We start from the raw sequence: 14,368 nt of genomic DNA, 5'->3' as shown, positions 1-14,368 counted from the left end.
ATCTCTTTATCTATTTTAACTCATTTACTCCTCGAAATACCTTCGAGGCAGGTGTTGCTATGATTCCCATTTTGCAGAAGGGGGAAACGGAGGTGCAGGTAACAAGTGGCTAAGCAGAGATCCACAGGTAGGCGATTCAGTCCCCAGGTCCCTGCAATGAGCCCAGGGTCCAGGAGAAAGTCTCTACTGGGTGCTAACACCTTGGTGGCCCTGAGGTTTATCCAGCTAGAATCCATGGTTTATGTTCCTTGTGTTCTTATTTATTTGTAAATTTACAGACTATTTGGGGCAGTGAGAAGGGTTTCCCAATCAGGACATCAATATACAGATTCTTTTTTAAATGAATGGATTCAAGGATGCAAAAGCTTAGAAAATTAAATAAAAAATTAAGTACATAATAGTTTAAAAGGTTAGGATTGCAGTCATGGAAAAAAAAGGTCACTCATGGCCAGAGGCAGAGAAGCATTATCCCAGGGATGGTGGAGCACCCCCAGTCCTAAAATTAACCCCTTCCTGCTGCTCTTCCTGTCCCTTTGACCTGGACAGGGCATGGAAAGGGGTCCCATCAGGGTAACTGAGGTCTCTCTGTGCCTCAGTTTCCTCAGGGGGAGGGGTGTGGACATGGGAGGAGACTGGGAGGGGAGGGGGACAGACAAGGCCCAAGGTGGATTTTTGGCTTTTTTCCCTTAGAGCTGGAAATTCCAGGGCTGGACATGCCCCCACCTCCCCCCACCACAGGCCCACAGGTCTGACAGCTGGTGCTTGAAAAAGCTGGGGGGTAGGGGTTCCAGCCTGGGGGAGCCACTGCCCAAGGGTTGCAATCATGCCTTCTCCTCCCCCAGGGATGTGTCTTGGGCCCTTGGAGCAGGTCTAACCATCCTGGGACTCAGTTTTCCTTTCTGGTGAATGGGATTTTAATTCCTGCCTACTGGCCTCACAGAGCAGGGTAAGGAAGGAACGAGTGATATAGGAGAGAAGGATTAGGGAAGGCACGAAGAGGGACATCCCACCCCCCCCCCACTCCTTTCCCCTCCAAGTGGCCCAAGGGTGCCTGGGAACACCTGAGTCAGATCTCATCCCTCCTCTGCTCAAGCACCCTCCATGGCTCCCACCTCACTCAGAGTCAAACCCCAAGTCCTTCCTCGGCCCATAAGGCCTGGCCTGCTCTGCTGTCACCTCCCTGCCCTCACCTCCTCCCACTCTCTCCTCGGTAGCTTGGCTACAGTTTTCCTTATGGAAAACACCAGGCATGGGGTGACTTCAGGGCCTTTGCACAGGCTGTTGCCTCTGCCTGGAGCACTCTTACCCAGAGAACTAGATAACCTCACGGCTCGCTCCCTCCTCTCCTTCATGTTTTTGCCCAAACATTCCCTGACCAACCCCCCACCCCCCATCCCCATGTCATAAATGTAATCCTCCGAATATTCCCTACTTTCTCAGTTCTCTGTAGCCCTTCACCATCCCCCCATCACGAAATTTACCTACTTAATTTGTTTACTGTCTGCCCTCCACCCCCCCTAGACTGTCATCCTGGAGGACAGGACTTTGGTCCATTTGTGTCTCTGTAGAACCAGAGCAAAGCCTGCACCCAGTAGGGCTGCATAATTAGTAATACTACCCTCCACTGAAGGAAGCCCACTACAGGCTTCATTATCTTGCCCCTGCTGAGATGGCACAGTGTTTCTCCCCCTTTCCTCTGCCCTGAAGTTCCAGCCCCAAAGCCCTGGACAATCTCGAGACCTCTGTTCCACAACAGTGTGAGGTAGGGACATGCATCCCTGTTTTTCAGATGGGAAACCAGCACCTGGGGGGTTGGGCCACTGGCCTGAGATTCCTCAGCTAGGAAGTAGCAGATCCAGGACTAGTCAGCCAATCATAATGATAGTATTATTTATTATATTATATTTTTATTTTTATTTTTATAGCTGCCATGGTAACACATCATCACAGTGGATGACAGTATTCATCCAGCGCCCACTGTATGTAATCATTTTGCAGGGATTGAACTCACTTATCTTCCCAGTAGCCTAGGAGGCAGGTGCTGTGATTTCCATTTGGCAGATGGGGAAACTGAGGCACAGAGTAGTAAAATGACCTGCACAGTCACAGGGCACCACCATCTCATAGCAGAGGTCCTGGGCAAACCCAGTCTCTTCCTCTTTTTATTTTTTTAAAATCTATTTAGTAATAAATGAGAGTGGTGCTGTGGGAGATCATGTACCTTTCTTTTTTTTTTGGCCGCACCTCATGGCTTACGGGACCTTAGTTCCCCGACCAAGGATCGAACCTATGCCCCCTGCAGTGGAAGGATGGAGTCCTAACCACTGGACTGCCAGAGAATTCCCTATGTTTTGGACTGTGTGGTCTTGGGCGGGTGATGTGGCCTCTCTGGGCCTCAGTTTCCCCATCTGTGAAATGGTCAGAACCTCGCAGCAGGGCTGGTGAAGGTCATAAGAGAGTGAGTGGATTGCAGGGATGTCGCTGAGAATAGACACTCAGTGAACCACAGCAGTGGCTCTTAGGATGATACCCTTTTCTTTGCTGTCCTCTGCGGTGGGGAGGGAGACGAGGGGACCCCAGTGTCCTGCCCCCTGGCTTCTGGTGCCAGCAGCCCATGCCCAGCACCCTCGCAAGCCCAGGCTGAGAGAGGGGGTCAGATGGGATCTTCGGGTAGAGGGGGCATAACAGGAAGCCCCCTGGAAGGGAGACAATGGCAGAGGAAGGGGCCGGGCCAGCCCCCACGCGGAGGAGCCCAGCTGCTGGCTCCAGGAGGACGGCACAGCTATTGTGAGGCCAGACAGCTGTCCCTGCACCAGGAAACCCCATGGAGTGAGGGAAGGGGGTGGGAGGCCAGAGACTGATGGCCTTCAACCTGGGGAAAGGCCCAACAATGGGCCCATTGTCTCCTCCTGCAGGCTGGACACCTGGGTTCCCTTGAGCCCAGGCCTCCAGAATCCACCTGACCAGGGACTCCTGGTGCAGACTCAGCCCTGGCCCAGCTGGCATCCTCCTAAGCCCTGGCCCCCACCTGGCCTGGCCCAGCCTGGGGAGTTGGGAGGCAGTAGCAGAGCTGGGCCGTATTTATAGTTCCCTGGCACTGTTGAGCAAACTTCTAAATATAGAAGCTGAGCTATTTGGGGCCACGGCCCTGGGGCAGAGTGCTGGGGAGCACTGCACAAGCACCTATTTAGCCCGGGCCCCCAAGACTGCCCAGGCCTCTCAGTCTCCAGGGGCTGGGGCTATGGGGGTCTCAGGGGCACTTTGTACCCCATTTGAATGGGGGATAGAGGAAGATGTGGAGGAGCAGCCCAAAGCCAATGAGAAGTGAAGCAAGAAGCTGTGATGCCTTAGAGGGCTGCGTTTAGGGCCAAGGACGGGGCACGGGGTCCCAGCGCCCTGTTCCACCTCCTCCCTCACCCCAAACTGACTGAGGTAAGAAAAGCAGGTTGAGCTATCAAATCAGTGTTCTCAGCTTCTTGGAAATGAAGACCTTCAGGAAATTGTAAGGGCACCTCAAACCCTAAACAAACCCCAGCACCTAGCAACCCACTTCCCCTTCCCCATCAGCATTGAACTCACTGGTGGCCCCAAGGAAGTGGGCAGTGACATGGGCTGGGGGCGGGGTGGGGCTATAAATAGCTGGTTTATAAGCAGCTGCAGGGCCAACAGGGCAGCGGATGGCCTCGGGTCGGAGAGGGCTCCTCAGGGGTAGCCAACTTCACCCCCCCTCCCAGCGATCCCCAAGATTTGGGGAAGTAAGAGGGAACAGAGAGGCGAGTTGCTTAAAAGGAGCAACACCAATGATTCTTTAAAGGCAGCACATTAACAAGATGGCTGTTAAGACTTTAACAGAACGTTCATGTTTCCTCAGTAGCAACTGGAGAAACAGTGGAATATTACACGGCTGTGAAAAAGAACCCCAGGGGTCAGCTGCCAGATGGCTGGGTCCTGGCAACACACTCCTTTCTTCATTTTAAAAATTGGATGCAGTGCAAAAATCTTAATTTGCAGCTGGACAGGTTTCGTAGTAGAATCTTTATCCACCCCCCGCCAGCTTTATTGAGGTGTAACTGACAAATAAAATTGTAATATATTTAAAGCCTGTGATATGATGATTTGATCATAGTCGAATCTTGAGCAAAAAAGAAGTCCCCAAAGCCCATCTGAAAGCCACCCGAGTCATAAAGCTCAGACAGAGAAATTGATACAAGATAAGCTTTCAGCATACCAACATGTCTAAGAAAACTTAAAAAAATAAAGGAGGGGGACTTCCCTGGAGGCACAGTGGATAAGACTTCGCGCTCCCAAGGCAGGGGACCCGGGTTCGATCCCTGGTCAGGGAACTAGATCCCACATGCATGCCACAACTGAGAGTTCACAAGCAACCACTAAGAAGCTGGCGAGCCGCAACTAAGGAGCCCTGGAGCCGCAACTAAGGAGCCTGCCTGCCGCAACTAAGACCTGGTGCAACCAAATAAATAAATATTAAAAATAAATAAATAAAAATACAAGTGATTATTATAAAAAAAATAAAGGAGTGAGAAAATAACAAACAGAATTCAGGGTGGTGGCGGGAGAGGGCAGGGCCATCTCCCACTTCTTGTTGAGGGCTTGTGGGTATACCTTATGGAATTAAAAAAAATTAATGAGTAAAGTAAAGTGGGCATGGATAGACCCATGGTCATGAGAATGACATATCATCAATTCTGTGAACCAGACCCTGCAAACAATATTTTGAAATTTTAAAATATTTAAAGGCTTTAACAAGAAGCATTTAGAGGAAGCAAAAGAAAGACAGCCGGAGGTGGCCAGAGGTGGGGAGGCACAGCTGGGGAAGGGGAGCAGCTGGGGGGTGGTGGGTGCTGGTGGGCGGTGGGTGCTGGTGGGCGGTAGGGGTGGGAGAGGGGGGAACTGGCAGGCGCCAACAGGAAGGTCTGCAGTCCTGAGCTGGGAACAGTGTGCAAGTCTCGCTGCCGTTTCCACCTCTTTCTCACAGCTCTTGGCTTATTCCCCATTCTGCAAGGGCTTCTGGGTGCCGCAGGCTGGGAGCCGACAATGCCCAGTGAGGGTGGACTCCGGCCTCCCAGGGCCACTGCAAGGGGGTCATGGAATGTGGGGTGAGGCGGGGTAGGAAGGGGGTTTAGGCTAAGTGCCCTCGTCAGTTTCTCCCCATGACTCATTTTCCCCATCTGGGCCCCCACCTCACGGGTTTCCAGGGTTATGGACTATGAGACCACAGATGCTGCTGATGGTCATGACCAGTCCTGGAAAGAAGTGCTGTGTTCTGGGCAGGGACTTTGGGAGGAATAAACCCATCTGCAGTCTTCTCTCAGATGTGGGTCTGCTTTCAACAGCTCTGGCAAACAGTCTGGCAATTCCTCACAAAGTTCCCACATGCGTGCCATAACTAAGAGTTCACGTGCCACATCTAAGGAGCCTGCGTGCCGCAACTAAGACCTGGAGCCACCAAATAAATAAATAAATAATGTGATCCATCCACACGATGGAACATTATTCAGCCATAAAGAAGAATGAAGTTCTGATACATGCTACAAGATGGCTAGAGGTGGAAGTTGTACAACATTGTTGAATGTACTAAATGCCACTGGGTTGTTCACTTTTAAATGGTTAATTTTATGTCACGTGAATCTCACCCCAGTTTCAAAATATCCTGAGCTGGTCACGGCAGTGTTCCCCCAACCCCACCATGGGTATCTCTCCTGTCACAACTTCTCCTTTGTGGCTCATAGGTCTCCTCTCATTTCATCTTTCCACTGCCCTGAGATGAATTAGGCATTACGTTCCTCCTTTTACAGATCTGACAGTCATGCATTCACTCAACAAACTTAGCATGCCAGGCTATGTTACTGCATACTGTTCTAGGTACTGGGGGCGTGCAGGTGTGAACAAGCCAAACCCAAATCTCTGCCTTGTGGGGCTGACGTTTCATCACAGGAGAGGACTGTGAACATGATAAATAAGAAATTACGGAGAATGTTAGGAATGGGAACATTACGCAGGTTAATGAAAGGGGAGTGTGCTGGGGGGTTGCTGAACTAAATAGGGTGGTCAGGGAAGGCCTCTCGGAGATGATAGTTGAGGAAACACCTGAAGGAGGTGAGGAGGGAGGAGCCATGGAGATCTGGGGAAGAGACGTCCAGACAGAGGGAACAGCCTGTGCAAAGGCCCTGAGGCTGGTGTGGAAGAGCAAGGAGGCCTGTGTGGCTGAAGCCAAGTGACTAGGCGGGGAGAGAAATAGGAGAGAAGGCCAGGGAGATCATGCAGCAGCTATAAAGCCAGAGGTGACATTTAAAATATTTTTAACACCTAGCAAAGTGTGGAAGCTGACCAGCGAGAAAAGTATTAGCCTATGTGGGTTTTTTCCTATTCCCCTAATCTCTGAGGGCCTCCTCTGAGTGCCTGTGGGGACCAGAATCCTCCACTTGTTTTATCCATTGTTCATTGTCCGCATCACTCCAGTGCACCTGCTGCGGTCAAGGCTGTGTCCCCTGTACCTTTAACAGCACCTGGTCCACAGCTGTGCTCAATAATGATTGCGTGGGACTTCCTTGGTGGCACAGTGGTTAAGAATCCATCTGCCAATGCAGGGCACAAGGGTTCGATCCCTGGTCGGGGAAGATCCCCATGCCGTGGAGCAACTAAGCCCGTGCGCCACAACTACTGAGCCTACGCTCTAGAGCCCGCGAGCCACAATTACTGAAGCCCGCGCCTTCTAGGGCCCGTGCTCCGCAACAAGAGAAGCCACTGCAATGAGAAGACCATGCAGTACAACGAAGACCCAAGGCAGCAAAAAATAAATTTAAATAAAAAATGGTTGCATGGATGATAGTCAAAGTCTGCAGTTATTGTAGTTATATCTTTGACACTTTTCTTTTTTTTCTTTCTTTTTTTAAAAGTGAAGTATAGTTGATTTACAATGTTGTGTTAGTTTCAGGTGTACAGCAAAATGATTCAGATATATATATATATATACACATATATATATTCTTTTTCAGATTCTTTTCCCATATAGATTATTATAAAATATTGAGTATAGTTCTCTATGCTATACAGTAGGTCCTGTTGTTTACCTATTTTACATAGAGTAGTGTGTATATGTTAATCCCAAACTCCTAATTTATCTCTCTCCCCCCCTTTCCCCTTTGGTAACCATAACCTTGTTTTCTATGTCTGTGGGTCTATTTCAGTTTTGTAAAAAAGTTCATTTTTATCATTTTATTTTAGATTCTACATATAAGCGATGTCATATGATATTTGCCTTTCTCTGTCTGCCTTATTTCTCTTAGTTTGATCATCTCTAGGTCCATCCATGTTGCTGCACATGGCATTATTTCATTCTTTTTTACAGCTGACTAATAGTCCATTGTGTATGTGTATATATATATATATATACACACCACATCTTCTTTATCCATTCCTCTGTCGATGGACATTTGGGCTGCTTCCATGACCTGGCTATTGTAAATAGTGCTGCAATGAACATTGGGGTGCATGCATCCTTTTGGATTATGGTTTTCTCCGGATATATGCCCAGGAGTGGGATTGCTGGATCATATGGTAACTCTATTTTTATTTTTTTGAGGAACCTCCATACTGTTCTCTGTAATGGCTGCATCAATTTACATTCCCACCAACAGTGTGGGAAGGCCCCCTTTTCTTCACACCGTCTCTTGCATTTATTATTTGTAGACTTTTTGGTGATGGCCATTCTGACTGGTGTGAGGTGATACTTCACTGTAGTTTTGATTTGCGTTTCTCCAATAATTAGCGATGCTGAGCATCTTTTCATGTGCGTGTTGGCCATCTGTATGCCTTCTTTGGGGAAACGTCTATTTAGATCTTCCACCCATTTTTGGATTGGGTTGATTTTTTTGTTTTGTTTTTGTTTTTGTTTTTGTTTGTGGTACGCGGGCCTCTCACTGTTGTGGCCTCTCCCGTTGCGGAGCACAGGCTCTGGACGCGCAGGCTCAGCGGCCATGGCCCACGGGCCCAGCCGCTCCGCGGCATGTGGGATCTTCCTGGACTGGGGCACGAACCCGTGTCCCCTGCATCAGCAGGTGGACTCTCAACCACTGCGCCACCAGGGAAGCCCTTTGCGCCACCACGGAAGCCCTGTTTTGTTTTGTTTGATATTGAGCTGCATGAGCTGTTTTTGACACCTTTCAACACCTCAGTAATCTCTTTCCATTTTCATTTATTTTCCTTTTTTTCTTTCTTTTTTTGAGGAATGGAGCAGTCTTTGATCCATGGCTGGACTAGAGGGCAAGGCCATGGCTCTCAGGCCCCTGGGAATGAGGCCCAGCCCTGAAAGCCAGCAACCCCCTAACTTTTGCTCCTGAGTGCCTCCCTGTCTTCACCCTAGTCCCAGCTCTGAGTCTTATGAAGGCAGCAGCACTAGCTGACTTTAATATCACCTCCCCACTGCCCCCGCCAATGCAGTTCTTTTTACTGCTGCCCTCCACTTATGGAAATGGTCTTGTTTTCCTTTTGTGGCAGTGGCATAAAAGTTCCTTTTTTTTTAAATTAAATTTTATTGAAGTATATTTGATTTACAATCTTGTGTTCGTTTCAGCTGTACAGCAAAAGGTTCCTTTCAAAATAAATTCATTAAGAATTGAAAAACAGGGGACTTCCCTGGTGGTCCAGTGGGTAAGACTCCCTGCTCTCAGTGCAGGGGGCCCGGGTTCAATCCCAGGTCAGGGAACTAGATCCCATATGCATGCCACAACTAAGAGTTCGTGTGGGCAACTAGGAGTCCAAATGCCGCAACTAAGAAGCCCGTATGCCGCAACTAAAAAAGATCCCACGTGCCCCCAACAAAGATCCCGCATGCCACAACTAAGACGCAGTACAGCCAAAATAAATAAAAAGAATAAATAAATAAATATAAATATTAAAAAACATCTTTAAAAAAAGAATTAAAAAAAGGAAAAGTTGCTTGAAGGAACAACCTGTCGTCGATGGAGAGAGGAATGAATGATGCTTGTGAGCTGTCAATCAACTCCATGCTGCAGGAGGTGAGGATGGGGCAGCAGACCTGTGTCCTGTGTGCAGGAGTGGTGCCACCTCAGCCAAAATTGTCTTGTAGGTGAAGCCACTGGGATCCGGGATGAGGGAAGGGGAAAGGGCCCCTCTGGGCAGACAGCACTGTCTTTTCTGAGTGGTTGGAGAAATGACTTTTCTGAGATCATTTCCTGTCGGCATCCCCATATCTGGGGATGAGGGTGTCACTGGGATTTTCCGTGGCCTTTGGCGTGGGTCTTGGTACCAAGCAATGAAACTCAGCAGTAATCTCTTTGTGAATATGCCACCGCCATGCCTGCCTCTCGCCCCCAGTTTCTGCCTGGCTCAAGGATCCAGCCCTGGGCTCGCCACAGGCTGCCTGATGCCCATGAGGCCAGGAGGCCCTGGCATTGGCAAAGAGACTGGCACCCATGCCCTGGGCTTTCTTTGAAACCAAGTTGTTAAAATCCCTGGTGGAACAAATGACCAATAAGCACATGAGAAGATGCTCAACATCACTAACCACCAGGGAAATGTGAATCAAAACCACAATGAGATGCCACCTCCCACCCATTAGGATGGCTACGATCAAGAAAACAGAAAATAACAAGTGTTGGCAAAGATGTGGGGAAAAAAAAAAAAAAAAAAAAAAAAAAGATGTGGGGAAATCGGAACCCTCGTGCACCGTTAGTGCGAGTGTAAAATAGTGCAGATGCTGTGGAAAAGAGTATGGCGGTTCCTTAAAAAAAAATTAAACATAGAATGAGCATCCCACTTCTGGGTTGCTGTATATACTCCCCACTCCCCCAAATTTGAAAGCAAGGTCTCAAAGAGATATTTGTACACCCATGTTCATAACAGCATTATTCACAATAGCCCCAAAGTGGAAGCAACCCAGTTTCCATCCGTGGATCAATGAATAAACAAAACATATGGTACACCTACACAATGGAATATTATCCAGCCTTTAAAAGGAAGGAAATTATAACACATGGTACAACATGGATGAAGACATTACACTAAGTGAAACAAGCCAATCACAAAGGGACAAATATTGCATGATTCCACTCACGTGAGGTAACTAAAGCAGTCAAATTCGTAGAAGAAAGTATTGTTGCCAAGGGCTGAGAGGAGGGCTGGGGAGGGGAGTTGTTTAGTGGGTATAGAGTACACCTTTGGCAAGACGTATAAGTTCTAGAGGCTGATTGCCCCACAGTGTGAATATACTTAACACTGCTGAACTGTACACTTAAAATGGTTACGATGGTAAATTTTATGTTATGTGATTTTTACTCCTTAAAAATTAAAAAAAAAGAAGGACCTTCTGACACATGGTACAACTTGGATGAAACTTAAGGACATGATGCTGAGTGAAAGAAGCCTGTCACAAAAAGACAAATACTATATGACCCCACTGACATGAGGCCCATAGAGTAGTCAGAATCATAGAGACGGAAAGCAGAATGGTGGTTGCCAGGGGTTGGGGGAGGGAGGAATGGGGACTTACTGTTTGACAGGGACAGAATCAGTTTGGGATGATGCAAAGAATTCTGGAGGTGGATGGTGGTGACAGTTGTACATTATGAATGCACTTAATGCCACTGAACTGGACACCAAAAACGGTTAAGATGGTCAATTTTGTTCTGTGTATTTCATTACATTGAATAAAAATCCAGGGTGGGAGGTGGGACTGCGGCTGAACCCACCAGTCCCATGAGTCTGTCAGATGACAAAGCCTGGGACAGGCCCTCCAGGGAGTCAATACCAATTATATCCTGAAGCCTCATATGTTTCCATCCCCACCTGGACCTTCCCCCTTAGTTTCAGACACCCAGCTCCTCCTCAGTCTCACCCAGGGCTGCTACAGTGGTCACTGGGCTCTGTCACTACCATCCCAGCCCTCTCTACTTCCAAGCAGAAGGACGGCACTGCCCCGCCTACTTGTGTGGCCATGTGATTTGCTTTGGCCAATTAAAAGTGAGCAGTGGGGCTTCCCTGGTGGCGCAGTGGTTGAGAGTCCGCCTGCCGATGCCGGGGTCGCGGGTTCGTGCCCCGGTCCTGGGAGATCCCACATGCCGCGGAGCGGCTAGGCCCGTGAGCCATGGCCGCTGAGCCTGCGCTCCGGAACGGGAGAGACCACAACAGTGAGAGGCCCGCATACCGCAAAAAAAAAAAAAAAAAAAAAAAGTGAGCAGTTATGACACTTCCAGGTGGAAGCTTTAAGAACTGGTGCTGGCCCTGCTGTGTTCCTTTTCCTTCTGCAGTGCGCAACCTGCAACATGCCAGACAGTGGCTGAGTGAGAAGTAAAACTCTCTGATGTTCTAAGCCCCTGAGATGTGGGGCTCACATGCTACTGCAGCAGAACTGAGGCTGCCTTGACTCTGATACAGCAACCGGCATCTGAGTCCTCTCCTGTGGGTGCTGCTGGCCTCAGACCATGAACCCCAGGGCTGGAACTAGGGTGAGAAGTGAGGCATTCATCACAGAGAGCAAAATGTAAGGGGGCAACAAAGAGCTCAATAGTCAAGATGAATATTATTTTAATGCAATGTTTTAAATAATCAAAATGGGGACCTCCCTGGCAGTCCACTGGTTAAGACTCTGTGCTTCCACTGCAAGGGGCGTAGGTTTGATCCCTGGTCAGGATCCCACATGCTGCGTGGCATGGCCAAAAAATTTTAAAAAATTAAATAATCAAAATGAATGCAAAACCTCCAGGGTGAATAAAAAGGCAAAATTTTAAATGAAGACGGGATCTGTCAACATGATGTACCAAGACATATTGGAGCCTGAGGCAGAGGGAAAAATCAGTCTGTGCACCTCACTCACCTCAGTCTAGTCCCAGCCCTGGTAAACACCCCAGATGCTCTGCCTGGGAGCTTTCTATGGACCACAGGGCCACAGGTCTGAATTGATAGGAAGCTAACATGCCTGGGAATAACCCTTCATCATTTTTGGTGGATCAATACCCCAGCTCCCTCACCCCTCGTATGGGATAACTGAGGTGTGTGTCCTCTACACTCTGTCAGAGGTGCCCCACAGGGACTGAGTCCCAGATGTTCACAGCAAAAATGTGCTCCTTCAGACTCTCAGTATTTGCTGCCCGCCCCTCCCTATCTCACTTCCCTTCTTCTCCACTCATGCTTTCTAGGATCCCGTTTGAAGGAAGCACCTGCACTCAAATCCCTGTTTCAGGCTCTGCAACTGGGGGAAGTAAAGTCAAGGCAGAGGCCTATTACAATTTTTTTCAACATGACAAACACTATGATATCTGGTTCCCCTCCTAACTTCCGGCCAGACCTCCTGCGTTAGTGATTTCTTGCTGTTATCCCAAACGTAGGGGCTTAAAATAACAGCCGAGAGTTACATCTGACAGTTTTTATGGGCTGGGAATTAGGTGTGGCTTCACTGAGTTCTCTGATTTAGGGTCTTTCATGGGCTGCCATCTACATGTCGGCTGGGGCTGCAGTGTCATCTGAAGGCTTGTTAAGGGAAGGATCTGCTCCCAAGCTCACTCACTGTTGTTGGAAGGACTCGGTTTCTCACGGGCTTTTGAGGAGGTGGCTCCCAGCTCCTTGCCATGTGGACCTCTTTACAGAGCAGCTCACAATACAATTTCATCAGAGGCAGGGGGAGAGACAGAGACTTGGAAGTCTCAGTCTTCTGGAACCAAAGTTTGGAAATGACATCCCATCACCTTTGTTTTATTCTACTGTTAGAAGTAAGTCACAAGGTCCTGCCCACGCTCAAGGAGGAGGGATTACACAGGGTGTGGATACCAAGAGATGAGGATCACAGGGGCTGCCTTGGAGTCTGTCCACTGACTTTCCCCTTCTTAGTGAATGACTCAGTTGTTCAAGCTCCAGGTGGGGGTGTCCTTCTGGACTCCCCTCTTTCTGTCATTCTGTCCACGAGGCCTTCTGTTCTCACCTCCTTCGCACCGACGGACTCGGTGGGCTTGAGGTGCTCCAACCCTGCACATTTCAAAGAAAGGACAGACTGCAACACTGACCCTTGCCATGCTCCTGGAGGTCATCTTTAAGCCCCTGGAGTGTCCTGCTGGATAAGAATGTCTGTATACCTAGGATCCTACCCATGCCGGATAAATCACAATGTGATTTATGGTGGGGTCCTTGAGCCCCCATGCAGTATCAGCTCGGCCTCCGGAGGAGCTGGTGCCTAAGATTGGCTACCCGGTGGTCAGCTGTACCTAAGTGACTGGCTCCCAGTAAAACCCTGGACACCAAGGTTGGAGTGAGTTTCCCTGGTTGGCAATACTCCAAATACTCCATGCTTATCGTCATACATCAATACTGGGAGAACGGAGAGCTGTCTGCATTGACTGGGAAGGGACAATTGGAAATGTATGCCTGGTCTCTTGGGACTCTGACCCATGTGCCATTATCCTTTGCTGATTTTAATCCGTATCCTTTGCCTGTAATAAACTGCAACTGTGAGTAGAACAACTTTTCTGAGTTCTGTGAGTCCTAGTGAATCACTTACCCCGAGGGTGACCTTGGGGACCTCAAACCCTTGTCGCTGAACGGTATTCTTCTTCATTTGCTATTTCCTGTCTCTCTCCCCTGGATCGAGAACTCTGGAAGGTCAAGACCTCATCTGTCTCTCTCAGGAGAAGCAGATGAGTAGAGTGGTCAAGGGTTTGTCCCAGCTCGGCCACTTTCTGGTACTGTGACCCTGGGCAAGCAGCGTCTCCTCTCTGTCTGTAAATGGAAACAGGAACCCATGTTTCTCCTTCACAGAGTCGTCAGGAGATGGGTGGGCTGATTTACTAATGACCAGAAAGGACTCTACAAGTATTGGGTTGGCCAGAAAGTTCATTCGGGAACGTTTTATGGAAAAACCTGAATGAACTTTTTGGCCAACCCAATATCAGCTTTTAAGCATCGGTCAGTCTGTCTCCCCAATAGTGAGAGCATGGTCTGGTGGGTCAGTGGTCAGCAAAGAGCAGATGAATTAAGGAGACCCCTCCGAAGCCTTTGACATGGAGAGGCAGGAGGGGACCAGAGATGCCCAGGAGGTGGTGGGGGAGGGAGGGAACACAGAGGCCAGAGGATGGGGAGGTGCCAGGGAAGGTGGGATGCCTAACTTGTGGCTGTGGACACACACAGGACCTACCATGGCTATTTGGGACTCGCTGGGGAGCCAGACCCACTGCGGCCACCAGGGAGGCAGCCTGAGGGAGTGACAGAGCTGGGAAGAGAAGGAGAGGGTGGGGGAAACCAAATCCCACCGTCGTGGCTCCGAAGAGAAAATGCGTGGGAGGCCTGGGGGGGCGGTGGGGGTCAGGACAGCTGGAGCCCAGACTGTGGGTGGGTGACTGCC

Source organism: Lagenorhynchus albirostris, chromosome 3, assembly GCF_949774975.1.
Source record: "Lagenorhynchus albirostris chromosome 3, mLagAlb1.1, whole genome shotgun sequence".
Lineage (NCBI taxonomy): Eukaryota > Metazoa > Chordata > Mammalia > Artiodactyla > Delphinidae > Lagenorhynchus > Lagenorhynchus albirostris.
Note: the sequence above shows the minus strand (reverse complement) of the source record.